An 11,820-nucleotide genomic window follows, 5' to 3' on the forward strand; every position below is an offset into this window, starting at 1 on the left:
AAAGCTTCTGCATAGAAAAAAAATCAACAGAGTGAACAGATGACCTATAGAATAGGTATAGAATAGGATAAAATATTTGCACACTGTGCATCCAACAATGAACTAATATCTAGAATCTTTAAGGAAGTCAAACAACTCAATGAGAAAAAAAAAAAATAGCCCCTCTAAAAAGTGGGCAAAGGACACAAACACACATTTTTCAAATGAAGACAAGCATATGGCCAACAAGCATATACATAAAATGCTCAACATGACTAAACATCAGAGAAATGCAAATTAAAACCACAGTGAGATACCACCTTGCACCAGTGAGAATGGCTATGATTGAAAAGTCAAAAAATAACAGATGGTGGAGAGGATGCAGAGAAAAAGAAACACTTATATATTGTTGGTGGGAATGTAAATTAGTACCCCCTCTATGAAAAACAGTATGGAGGTTTCTCAAATAACTAAAAACCAAACAGTCGTTCAACCCAGCAATCGCACTACTGGATATCTACCCAAAGGAAAATTTTATATATATCATTATATCAATTATATATATCATTATATCATGATATCATTATATCAAAAAGATACCTATACTCATAGATTATCACAGCATTATTAACATTAACAAAGATACTGGATCAAACTAAGTGTCCATGAATGGATGATTGGGTAAAGAAAAGATACTGTTATATACCAGGGAATACTACCCAGGCATAAAAAATAATGAAATCATGTCTTTTGCAACAACATGTAGGAACTGAATACCATTATTTTAAGTGAAATAACTCAGAAACAGAAGGTCAAGTACTGAAGGTTCTGACTTATTTGTGGGCGCTAGATAATGTGTACATGTTGACATAGAAAGTGGAATAATAGACACTAGAGACTCAAAAAGTGGAAAAATTGGAGGGGATTAAGGGAAAAGAAATTATCTGATGGATATGATGTATACTATTACACAAGGTGTCCATGTAACAAAATTGCACCTGCACTCTAAATCTATAACAACAAAAAAAATTAGAAAGATAATTGATAGGCTTGAGGACACAATCAAAATTGTGGAGGGCATTTGCTGCATACATCACTCTATGCAAATGGTACCCCTTGCAGTTTGCAGCCAATATTTATGGCCTTACATGGCTGCTCTCCTGTATCTGTAACACTCACCTTCCCTCCCCCACACACATGGCACTCATAGTCTGATATTGGGTTTATAGATTACTACTTCTCTGCCCTTGAGTCAATTCTCTAGTTCCTTCTATAGCTGTGAGAATTATTCTTCTCTTTCTTTTCAGACTCTTGTTTTATGTCCAGGGTTCAATTTACTCTCTGTTTCCCACTTTGTCATTATATGAGTTTTTTATTCGTGTCAAATAGGGTAACATCAATAATTACAATTGTCTTCTATGTCCAAAGTATTTCTGTCTCTGAGGTAAAAGCTGGTCAACCATACCAGTTATATTTTGATTAATAGCATTATTATCTTGATTTATTACTATACTAGACTCTAGTAATAATGACAAATAATTTTGAGGATAGGAATGAAACAAAAAATTTAGATTGCATGTAATTTGAAAAAAAGTAAAATTTAACAGGTATTGAATCTTATTTCTTTATTTCAAATAATCTGAGATCAAGTTCAACAAAATATTACATTTTTGGTGAGTCGTAAATGTAAAGCTGAATGTTATCTCTGAGCCTTTGTCTTTGGTAACTCAGCAGGCTTTCCTTCCCTACACCCTCTCTCCTTAAAGACTATCACTATGCTATTCAATTTATGATCAAGTTAAATTTTGATTGATAACCGATGAAGTATCCTGAAAAACAATGATTCCTCCTTGCTCTATTAAATACCAAAGTAAAATATTGTGGAGAAAGTTCCTTAGACTTATATTTGACTCTTACAAAAACAAACAAACAAAAAAATGGCATAATGTAGAGGAGGATGCCACACAACACATCTTTCCCAAAGAGTAGGCCAAGCACAGTGGCTCATGCCTGTAATACCAGTACTTTGGGAGTCCAAGGCAGGTGGAGCGCTTGAGATCAGCCTGCGATTCAAGCGATTCAAGATCAGCCTGGAAAACATGATGAAACCCTGGCTCTAAAAAAAAAAAAGAAAAGAAAAAAGTAGCTGGTGGCACACGCCTGTGGTCCCAGCTACTCTGGGGGCTGAAGTGAGAGGATTGCTTGAGCGCGGGAGGCTGAGGCTGCAGTGAGCTGAGATCCTTCCACTGCACTCCAGGCTGGGTGACAGAGCAAGACTCTGTCTAAAAAATAAGAGTTTGAAGCAACTGAGCTGCCTCTAAATTCAGAAGTTTCTATGCTTCTGGAGCATCAAAAACAACAGAATGAGAGTGCAGAGGAAGAACAGGAACCCTCAGACGTCTTCATGAAAACATTAACCCAGACAGCCAGTTTTAGTCATTCCCAAAACAGAGAGACCATTGCCCATGTTTGTAGCTTGATGCTCCAGAGAAAATCTTCGTAAGTTTGAGCTGTTTGGCCAACGTTTGCCAAGAGGTCAGCCTTTTCCCAGAGACTGCTGAGGAGTCCAAAGCCCTAATCCTAAACCTGGAGGGGTTGTTTGAAGATGAGAAGCTGCAGCAGATTCTTGATGATATCCAGATTAAGCACAGCTTTGAATATTAATCTCCAAATATCACTCTGCTGCTTGGAAGAACCACGTCCCCAGCAAGGCACCACCTTCCCAGCTAGGGCTGACTTGCACAGAAATTTTGTTGCCGAAAACAGTTGGGATTCCTTTGAAGAGAACATCCCAAGTGTGGTTGGGTTAGGTTTCTGTTTCAAATAACTGTTATGCTACGATGACACATAAACTTGGGGCAGCCTTGCAGTGACTGTCTATGCCTTCCTGAGCATTCCTCTAGGGAGGGTGAGTTGAGAGGCATATACAGGATGTTGTTGACAGCCTTGTCCATGGTTTCTGGCCCCTGCATCACCTTTTATTCTTAAAATTTCATTTTTTAATTTAAATGTGTTTATATTTTCTGAAACTAGACCAGACATAGTAGACTTTATAGGGAAAGGACAGTTTTACCTAGTTGCTAAAGGAAGAATTAAGCCAGTGTCATTGTTGGAAATTGAGTTGAGAGTTGAGAGTATTGATGACTGAAAAAGCCTTGGCACCATTGTGCCTGACCTGGAAGACAGGGAGAAAACATGCCATGGAAGCATTTACACCTGGGGACACCTGCTAACTGCTGTGGGGCCCCTAGCCTTGAGATGGACAGATATTTTGTCTTTTATTCCTTGGACTCCCTTGCGGAATATGAATTTGGAGTAAGTGGTCCTGAAGTACTCATTTGCCTCCCTTAAATTAAATGTTTTCTATCATAGGCCAGACTTGAAGGTCTGAATACTTTGAAGTCTGCTCTTATGGGGCACCCTGTGTAAATCTCTGGCTTGCTACTTAGCAATAGGTATTCTGCAATGAGGTGATTTGCAAAGAGGGAGTCTGGCCCTGAGCCCCTACAGTGAAGTCACCTGATCTGAAGCTAGGTGGGAGAAGCACTTTAATAGCTCAACATTCTAGGTTTGATTTTTCCAAAGGGAAATATGCCTCTTTTTTTTTTTTTTTAATAATTCAGAAGTTTTTCTTTGGGGCACTTGCTGATTGTATATGAATTAGTGATCCAGGGAACAAGTTGGGGGAAAGAAAAAAGTTGGCTTTAAAAGTCAAGATCGTTTTATGTTCACTATTAGCTAAGGCAAAAATGTGTAATTCTTATTTGTATAATAAAAGGAAACATATTTTGACTATATTGTAAAGTTAAATAAACAAATAATTGTGGAATTATTGGTCAAAGAGGGAAATAGGGCCTTTAGAAATTATTCTTCTGACTGTGGTCTCTTCACTTTCTAACTTCCTAAAATTTTATTTTGTGAGTATAGACATAAAGAAATCTGGAGTGATGCAAACTAATTGCAGAAGTCTAGTCTTAAGTTTTTCACTGTCACAAATATCATCAGTTTACTATTTTCACTTTTCATAGTTTTTTCAGCTTAAGCATAAGGTCTGCAATGAGCTCATGATTGTAAATACATTCATTTCATCAACTTCATGCTGTTCCTAATCAGTGTTTTCTAAGTGTTTTTTTCCCAAATCTTTTACATTGTTATGTATTTTCATATGTTCTCCTTACACCCTATGTGTCTCTTTTGTAATTAATTACAACTGCAGTTAATTACTTATTTAGGCTCTGTCCTCCTGCAGGATTATAAATCCCATGTCTCCTTTGCTGCAGTCCCTAGGTCCTAGAAAACAGCCTGGTTAATCAAAGGTCCTACATAAACATTTGCTAGGAGTGCAAACGTGAGGGAGTAGATGAAGCAGAACAACACACACTTTCCATAGGGAGCTTTTAGAAAATATTTTGATTTTAGATGGATCTCACATCTATTTTGCTCAGCTTTTTTTTTTTTTTTTTTTCCTTTCTTAAGCCTGCGCATTTTGAGGGCAATTCAATTCACCTGTTTTTATTAATCTACACTCAATTATTCAGGATGCTTCAAAAAGCTTATTTGATATTCAAGAAACTTCACCAACAAAACAAAATAAAAAACACATTCTTTTATGGATGACATTCATTTTATTATGCTTTGCTTTTAAGGAATAGTTTAAAGCTAGAACCATTTTGTTCTCAGGTGAGATTCATCTTAAACCTGAATTCATCCAACTTTTAATTATTTGCAAAGTTCTCAGCATCCAAGGTTGGCATTAGTGGGAAAACTACTAGTGTTTATGATTCACTGAAAATTAAGGGGGCTGACATATTTGTAATCTATTTTTATCATGGTCATTGAGTTTTCAGTTGATCTGAACATGTATATATACATTGATTGAGTTTTATAATTTTAGATAAAAGTAGCACTACTGCCTACTCATTTCTTAGATATCCTCACAGACTGAAGCACAATATACACAGCCATGTGAACGTTTTTTCTTTTTTTGAGATAAATTCTCACTCTGTCTCCCAGGCTGGAGTGCAGTAGTACAATTGCAGCTCACTGCAGCCTTGACCTCCCATGCTCAAGCTATCCTCCAACCTCAGCCTCCTGGGTAGGTGGAATTACAGGGTCACACTACCATGCCAGGCTAACTTTTTATTTTATTTTATTTTTTTAGAGAAGAGTCTGGCTATGTTGCCTAAGCTGGTCTCAGAATCCTGGGATCAAACAATGCACCCATCTACACCTCCCAAGGTGTTGAGATTACCAGTGTGAGCCACAGTGCTTGACCAGCTTTTCCTTATAACAATTATAAAATCTACGTAAAACAATCGTTTTTTCCACATGATATGCTCTCCATCACACAAACAACCCTAGCATATTAGAGAGCACGAGCTGTTACCTAGTGTCTGTTTTCTTTCCTCCTTGATAATAGCAACGCCTAATTTTTACCTAGACCATCGCTAAAACTAAATCCCCTAGTCCCCCTTGTGTTAGAGATGAATACATTTGACCAATAGGATTAATCGGAAATGTTTATAATTTGCAGGAACTTTTCCTCAAGGGAGATGCTGCTCCCTTTTTAGCTTCCGTCTTGTCTTTCCTGCTGGATAGAATGCAGCATGGTTCTGAAGGCTGGCACTTGAGCAGCCGCACGGAGACTGAGAAAGCTACAGGGCCATGCTGCATTTCATGGTAAAAGCAAAACAGGATTCTGGGTTCCTGAGTTTTTTATGAGGCTGCTCTGCACACTCACTCCAGATTACCTCCCTCTAGATGTATTTTATGTCAAAGAGAAGCAAATTTGCTATTTTGTTTTGGTCATTGTTGTATTTTTTTTTTTTTTTTACCTGATTTAAAAAATCTAGCCTCCCTCCATCAAGAAAACTAAAACTAGGAAGTAATTTAAAAAGAGATTAAAATGACAGCCAAGAAAACTAAAACTAGGAAGTAATTTAAAAGAAATATATGATTAAAATGATAGTAAAATTTATCTGTCTGTTATATTATCCATTGGTAAAAGTAAAGGATTCTAGAAATTTTGAGATAATTAGTTACTGTTGTTATCACTTTTTCTTTAAATTATTCCGTAGATATGTCACTAAGGAAGAGTTTCACTGTGCGTATCATGCTTCTTCTGTCCTTCAAAATAGAGAAGAAAAAAACCCCACACTTTATGATTGGAGTATCAAGTATCAAGACACCTTAACCTAACAATCACACTAAACTTTATTTATTCAAATTTGTTTTGCATTTTATTGTATATATTTTCATACCTAATTATTTTCCACTTGCATTCTTATTAACCTTTAGTCACCTTCTGTGGGGGAAGATCAGGAAATAAATATTTTGATGATGACCTGATGTATCAAATTAAATGAGGAAACTCCCTCTTTCATTTAGAGTGCTTTCTCTAAGGCCAAGAGGCAGGTCATAAAGAGGTGATTCCTGAAGGACAAAAAATATCTTTTCATTATCCAATAGACTACATTTCAGGGCAAATGAGTAAAATGTGCATGGACTAATTACTAAGCATTAATTGTCAATTAAACTCATTCTGGTTGAAAACAAAAAATCTTCTCATCTAATAAAGTTAAAAGACATTATCGTGAAGGAAGAAAAAGTGGTTATCATGTCCATGAGGGGCTACCATGCTCAAGATGCCTCAGCATCAACCAGTGGAGGTTACTGGTAGGAGCAGAAATTTCAACAGTATGTTCAAAGACTGACTCATTTCACCTACATTACAATAACTTAAATGCTTTATATAGGATGATATTCTAGGAGAATTTTTCGTTATATATCACGAAATGGGCTTATTGTATGCATATAGGCAAACTTTGGGGCAACATAGAGGTCATAATCATAATGCATATTGTCATATGGGCTAGACAAAAGCAACCTCACAAACAGGAATTTACACATTGAGTGAAATAACTTTAAGTAAATCTCTGACATGGCTCTCCTCCCTGTTTGTCTCTCCCTTCCTCTCCCCCTGCCTACAGTTGTTGTTGTTTTGTTTGTTTTTTCTGATTTCCTTAAGGTCTGTAAAAGGATTATCTGCCCTTGAAGGGTTCTGCGAATCCTTCCTGATTGCAGAGCTGCAGCTAAGCCTTAGCTCTTTTGCTCTTATTTCTTTGTTTCCAAGCCTGCAAAATGGGCTTGGAAATGAAAGGATGTGAAATCCAGTGCATTATGCTAATCTCACCATTTCAAAATAACACATATTGAAAGGGCAATATAATTGATATTTCAACCAGTATAAACAAAACTCAAGATTCTTTGGATGCATAAGAAATAGAAGACTATATGTGCCTTAACAATGAATGTGGCATCTGGACGATCAACCCCTATGTTTAGATCTGGGAGTAATTGCATGATTTTCATCAAGTGTACACCCTGGTCAGCTTCAGGCAATGCCTCTCTTTCTACAGAGGATGTTGAAACTCCTAGACTGTAAGCACGAAAGCAGAACATTTGTAAGGTGTACCAAGTCACATGTCTTATGTTTGAAATTAGTTTTTAGCCAGTGAAGGTCTCTGGAATTGATCTCTATAGGCATGGCTTTAAATGACCTGTTTCTACTAAATTAAAAAAAAAATCCTTCAGCTGTAAGAATATCAGCTGTAAGAATATCAATATACATATGCATATATTACATTTTAATCTTAAAACTAGATTGCATGCATTTAGCCCTTGAAGTCGAGTCATTGAATACAAGATATTAAGACCACTAGAACTAGAAGTGTTTCAGTGAAGGTTGACTAAACTAGGAAAAGGTTGTTGCTTATTATTTGTGTTTCTACCTTCTTTGAGCCTGGTAGCCCCTAATGCTTATATCTTAAAAGTGACTCTGTATATAATATTGTCTGTGAATTTCTAAATGCAAACTTCCAAATATTTCTGTTTTAAGTTCGCTGTCTTATTCCATTTCTGCTGCTATAACAAAATATTCAAGACTGAATAATATATCAAGAAATTCCATGCACATGGTCTTCAAGGAAATTATAGGATCCTTTAACTTAGAAAACATCTTATACTTCTTTCACATTTTCCTTAGTTCCTGAGTTTATTGTAGTTATTTAATAAGTATTTGTTGATATTATATATAAAAAATAATGCTGGGGTATAAAGCTCTAAGTGGTGAAAATTTTCATGAACATTTTTTGTTGAGGGAGAAAAACACATCACTATCTTAATTTAAAATATGAAGGAAGATCTGATCTTCCAAATTTGTTTTCCTTAAAACTGACTTTGATAGTAATTTGATAGTAAAATGTAAGAGCCAATGAATCAAAATACGGTGATAGGACAGGAGCTGGTCAAACCTTTACAGGACTGATATTAAGATTCAGAAAAACAGAGAATTCTGCACAAAGTCAACAATTAAAATTCTAAGGATATAAAATAAGGACATTTTCAGACATGCAAACTTCCAAATAATTTCTATTTTAAGTTCGCTGTCTTATTCCGTTTGTGCTGCTATAGCAAAATATTCAAGACTGAATAATATATCAAGAAAAGAAATTAATTTTCTTAGTGTTCTGGAGGCTGGAGAGTCCACAGTCAAGGCACTGACAGGTTTGGTGTTTGGTGAGGTCTACTCTCTGCTTCCAAGATGACAGCTTGATGGCTGTATGGTCCAGAGGGGAGGAATGCTGTATCTTCACATAGCAGAATGTGGAAGCGCAAAATTGGCCAAACTCAATCTGACAAGCCTTTTTTATAATGGCATTTATCTATTCGGAGGGTGGAGCCCTTATGACCTAAGTACCTAAAAGGCCCCATCTCCCAACACTATTGCATTGGAGATTAAGTTTCCAACACATGAATTTTAGGGGACACATTCAGATCATAGCACACCCCTTTCAGATGAATCTTTAGAATGGTCTTCTATACCCATGAATAAGGCACCCTGTTCTATAAAGGAACAAGAGAACAAGGGGCTAAAGGAGAGATGAACCAGGATAAAAATAAAACAGACTGTCAAATGGCTTTGATTTTGTATAGAATCACTAAAAAGTATTGGCTATGATTGTTGAAGTGTGTGGAGATATTTAGATATAGGTTTAAAAATCCAAAAACAAACAAACATTGCAATAAGTAACCCAAATAAAGGAATTTTAAAGTGTCCAAAACATGATTGCATGTTCACAATTCTGAAACTACTTTATATGTATAGCATTGAAAAAATACATACGTTAATTATGATAATGGATATCATAATAATAATGGAGGCCAGTTGTCTCACTGTTGGAGAAAATACATTACAAATAAGCAAGGGCAAAAGACTATAGTAAACTCTGTGGTGCTGCATTAGACGTGGAGATATGAGCAAAAACAAAGGTTCATTTTAATACACATGCAGATTTATAGATACAGAAATAATTGTACATGAGTTCATATACATACATATGTTCCCTGCCTATGTATCCTTGAGTGAACCAAAGAGCAGTGACATTCAGTAGCAATGAGCACACCTACTGCCCAGATGTAGGTTTCTAAATACCACATTCTAATAAAAGAAACTAGGGCTTCTTGAAGAAATGGCTGATACTAGAGACAAATACAAAATGTACCTGTAGCAACTTTTAGTGCCAGAAAGTAAAGTAGTCAAAAACAAAAATAGAAGGACATATTGAAAGGACGTAGGAGCCAACCTGAAAGCCCTTTCAGTGGCAAAAACTGGAATAATTTGAACAACAAAATAAGTAACTATAGTATTGGTTTACAACCCAAAATATAAATATTCCGTTAGGCACAGTGGCATATGCCTATAATCCTGGCTGCTTGGGAGTCTGAGGTAGGAAGATCACTTGACCCCAGGAGCTCAAGACCAGCCTGGGCAACACAGCGAGACGGTATTTCAATTTGGGGAAAAAAAAAAGGAGAAAAAAAACATTTTTTAAAATATAATTATGCATGAGTCCATGCTGCTATAAATAAATAAGTAAATAAATAAATGGTGGAGAAGGCACAAATTTTCCTTACAGAAAAAAATCCATTTAAGAAATATAGAAAGAGTGAAGGAAATAGAGAATCACCATTAGTATGCCACAGTAATAATTGCTGTAGGCACTGGTAAATGCTAAAATTAGTGGATGAAACTTTAAGGAGAAATGGAATATTTGCATAGCCCCAAAGTATCTTCTCTTACGTATGCATTAATTGCTGTGGTGATTTTAACATATGTCCACAAATTATTTGATACACCTCCCTCCAGGTGGTGGCGCTTAATTTCCCTTCCATTGAAGATGGGCTGAATTTAATGACTGACTTCCAATAGATTACAGAAAGGGAAAAGAATAGTAATTTTACAGTATAGAAACCTGACAGATCAAAGTTAGCATCACCATTAATAAGTCATGTTGGAGTCATGTTCTTCTTGTTATGATGCGATGAGAACAATACCTCACCATTGTGGAAAAATGTATTTCCTCAGTATAATTATCACAAAATATCAAATAAACATAAATTAAGGAGTATTCTATAAGACGGTTGAGTGGTATTTCTCAAAAGTGTTAAGATCATGAAAAACAAGAAAAACTAAGAAAAGGTAACAAAACAGAAGAGATTAAGGTCACATGACAAGTAAATGCAATGTGGCACCCTAAATTAGACCCTGAATGGAAAAGTGACATTAGTGAGAAAACCAATGAAATCTGTACAAATTTCAGACTTTATTTAGTAGTATTGTACCAACATTAATTTCTTAAGTTTGACTATGGTTATGTAAGATATTAACATTAGGGGAAGTTGGGTAAAGGGTACATGACAACTCTCTATAATACAGAAATTATACTATATTGGAAATTCTTCTGCAAATCTAAAATTATTTCAAAATAAAAAGGTTTTTTAAAGTGTGTACAACATTTGAAATAGAACTTCATTTGGAGGATGGGGGAGAAGAAAGGCATGTAAACAATTAAAATTCTCTTATACTTTATGAGAAGTAAATTGTTTTTAATAGAAATAGCAGTCTTCACATACTAGTTAAAAATATGATTGTCTCTGGGGAGCAGAATCAGGAAAAGAGGGCAAGTGGCTGTCCTCCCCTGTTTTTCTGAGACACAATCTCCTTTATTGTCCAGGCTAGAGTGCCATGGCACAATCATAGCTGACTGTAACATTAAACTCCTGGGCTCAAGCAATCTTCCCATCTCAGCTTTCCCCCAAGTAGCTAGGACTACAGGCATGCACCACCATGCCTGGCAAATTTTGTTATTATTTTTCATCCTTAAAATTTCTTGTAGAGATGGGGTCTTGCTATGTTTCCCAGGCTGATCTGAAATTCCTGGCCTCAAGCAATCCTGCCTTGATCTCCTAAAACAGTGGGATTACAGGTGTGAGCCATCATGCCCAGCCTAGAACTGTTTTATTATTATTATTATTATAAACTTTTTAGCACAATTTAAATTTTATGACACAGCACATATACTATATTGATTCGATATTGAAGAAGCAATTTTAGCAATAAATAATAATCCAATTGATTCTTAAGAAACCTGCACCAGAGATCATGACAAGAGCCAAGACAAGACATCGGGTACCATCAGCAGTTACCGGGAGTAAGACCCATAGCCTCCCAACAAACAGCAGTATCTGGTACTGATTTGCACAAATGCACTGTACTATTTAAAAGCCTTCTCATATGATGCTGCTAAAGTCAGCTACCCAGAAATGTTTTGAAGTTCATGAAAATCAAAATGTCTTAGAAATATAATAGATCCTTTAAAAGACTGACATTCTGCCTTCTATTACATAACATGGCTAAGTTCAACAGAGAGCTAGAAGCATAAAAGGCACATCAACTGCTAGCAAAAGGGAGATGAAAGCAAAACAAATATCTGGGGTAGG

Source organism: Chlorocebus sabaeus, chromosome 21 (genome assembly GCF_047675955.1).
Source record: "Chlorocebus sabaeus isolate Y175 chromosome 21, mChlSab1.0.hap1, whole genome shotgun sequence".
NCBI classification, from domain to species: Eukaryota; Metazoa; Chordata; class Mammalia; order Primates; family Cercopithecidae; genus Chlorocebus; species Chlorocebus sabaeus.